Raw genomic sequence first — 2,364 nt, 5'->3', positions numbered from 1 at the left:
ATACTAAATTACCTATATTCCTTTACTAAAAGATATATAAAATAATTCTTATATTTCTATTATCAATAATTTATTATATTCTANGACGAATATATATATATATATATATATATATATAGATATATATATATATATATATATATATAAATAGAAACAATTTTATATAGACAGGATTTCATTTTTGCGGCTCGAATTTAATGCGTTGTTTAAAATTTTTCTAGAGTAATTTAACTTTCGGAAAAATACGCTCATTGGAAGCTCATCTCGATAACTTTGATAATCATTCGTGTCGGATTTTTTGCATCATGAAGTGCTTCGTACAGTATGCCTGACCAACTTTACCGCGATCCTGGAACGGAAAGAGTGAACGAGAGGATCCGTCTATTTCCTTGCCTGCGGAACGCCGAAAGCCACTGACCCGTGTCGAAACGTAAGAAAAGTTGCAGAGGAATACAGAAAGTTTCCCGGTGAGAGTTTCGGGCACTTCCTCCGTTGCCAGCGCACGCAAAGCAGATTCCCAGGCACCGCCTCTCGTTCACGCGGTGCTGGCGTCAGAGTGTGAGACTTCGAGAGTCTTCGGCGATTTTCCAGGAAAGACTTCGAACAGAAAATAAAAGGATTCCGCGGAACGCGGAGCGATCCAGGATCTTCTTATATTCAAGATCTTCTCGGAAATTCTTCAGAAATAATATTATCTTAGAGGCACCTTTCTGACATTTCAGCCCTATGCATTTTTTCTCGCGCGACTAACTTTTTTACCTTGAAAGTAGAATTAACGAGTCATCTCTTGCGCGCGATATTATTAAACTTTGAATTTAAGCTTAAGCGAAGCGTAGCTTACGCTACGTATTGCAGATGTTATAAATATAAAATTACGAAATGATACGAATTTGCATAAAGATAAATTTGTGCATTTGAAATATTATTTTTTATATAATTTAGATTAATCATGTTGTTGAATTTTGCATTGCTGAATTTTTAATTGTAAGAGAACATCACACCGAGTGTCTTAGAAAATTGTAATTATCATTTTGAATAGATACAATAAAAGGACCGGCTTAATCACATCATCCGTTCTTTCGAATATCATCGCGATGATAAGTGAATGGGGATAAGAAATTAAATTTTGCTCGTGAAGAAAGTTTGGTCACTTAAAAGTTAAACCGTAAGAAAAGGCACTCTCATCGAAACTCACCGTCTGTTTTAATATTCCCGAGGACTATTGCGCAAAGACTCGTCAAGCTTTCAACGAAGTGTATGCATTTCTGTTCCAACAAAGCGAGTACTTTTATTTTTCTATAGTTTTCAGCTATGAAGTATGTAGAGAATCATAAAAAATCTACATGCGAAAAAAAATAGTGTTATTATATAGCAATAGATCATATATGATAAAAAATAAATTGCATTTCTCTGTCCCTCCCTCTCCCTCCCCCCTTCTCTCTCATTCAAAGAAATTACGATGATTGATATTTTTCTTTCAATGATCTTTATATTATTAAGTTTAATTATCTGAAAATTATGCTTGTTATATTATTAACTGCATTCATGTGTAATTAATTAATTAATCTTGGACAATACTGAGTAAAATGGTGTAATTGGATTAAATAGTAATTCTAAGGGAAAACGGACGAATCAGAATTTTTTTTATTGAATCTACTAGAATTCTATTTGAGATAACTAGAATTCTAATTGATATAATTATTTTGGTAAAAATAAGAATTCTAGATTTTATCGAAAATATTATATCAATCAGAATTCCGATTACCTCAACTAGAATTATAATAAATTTAAGTAGAAAATTCTGATTTATCCATTTTCAATCAGAAATTTTTTTTCAGACATATATTTATTCTTTGATACTCAATTTTATATAAATATGTGCACTAACAAGTTTTTATGATTTTAAAAATTCCAAATGAGTTAAATTTTTAGGTGGAATGCGTCATATGTGTGTGCGTATGCATGTGTGTATACACACAAAGTTTTAATGAAACGTCATAATTCCTTCTCTTTTTCTTTTTGAAAAGTTAAATGACATTTTTCGCTCAATAATTTCCATATTATTAAGTATTTTCACTCTCACTAAAAAAAGATTAAGATTATAATTGATATTTTCATGTTATTAAATTTAATCAGCTGAAAATTATGCTTGTTGTACATTTTATTGCTAAATGCATTAATGTTTATTGAAGTAATTAGAATTTAATTTAATTTAATTAGAGAAATATACGTATATATACATACATCTATATATATATATATATATATATATATTTTGTATATATATTGTATATATATATATATATAATCACATTAGTTTTAATAGTAAACGTTATTAATTCTCTCTCTCTCTCTCTCTCTCTC

The 2,364-nt window shown here is 29.8% G+C and overlaps 1 protein-coding gene across 1 annotated transcript in view; it reads right to left on the bottom strand.

Moving 5' to 3' along the window:
* LOC105617176 (major royal jelly protein 1-like) overlaps nucleotides 1-2,364 on the bottom strand; it is a 90,427-nt gene that overhangs the window by 56,242 nt on the left and 31,821 nt on the right. The window lies entirely within an intron of this gene.

The sequence above is a fragment of the Atta cephalotes genome (genome assembly GCF_000143395.1).
Source record: "Atta cephalotes unplaced genomic scaffold scaffold00012, whole genome shotgun sequence".
NCBI classification, from domain to species: Eukaryota; Metazoa; Arthropoda; class Insecta; order Hymenoptera; family Formicidae; genus Atta; species Atta cephalotes.
The sequence above is the reverse complement of the archived record's forward strand: the minus strand, read 5'-3'. Positions and strand labels throughout refer to the sequence as shown.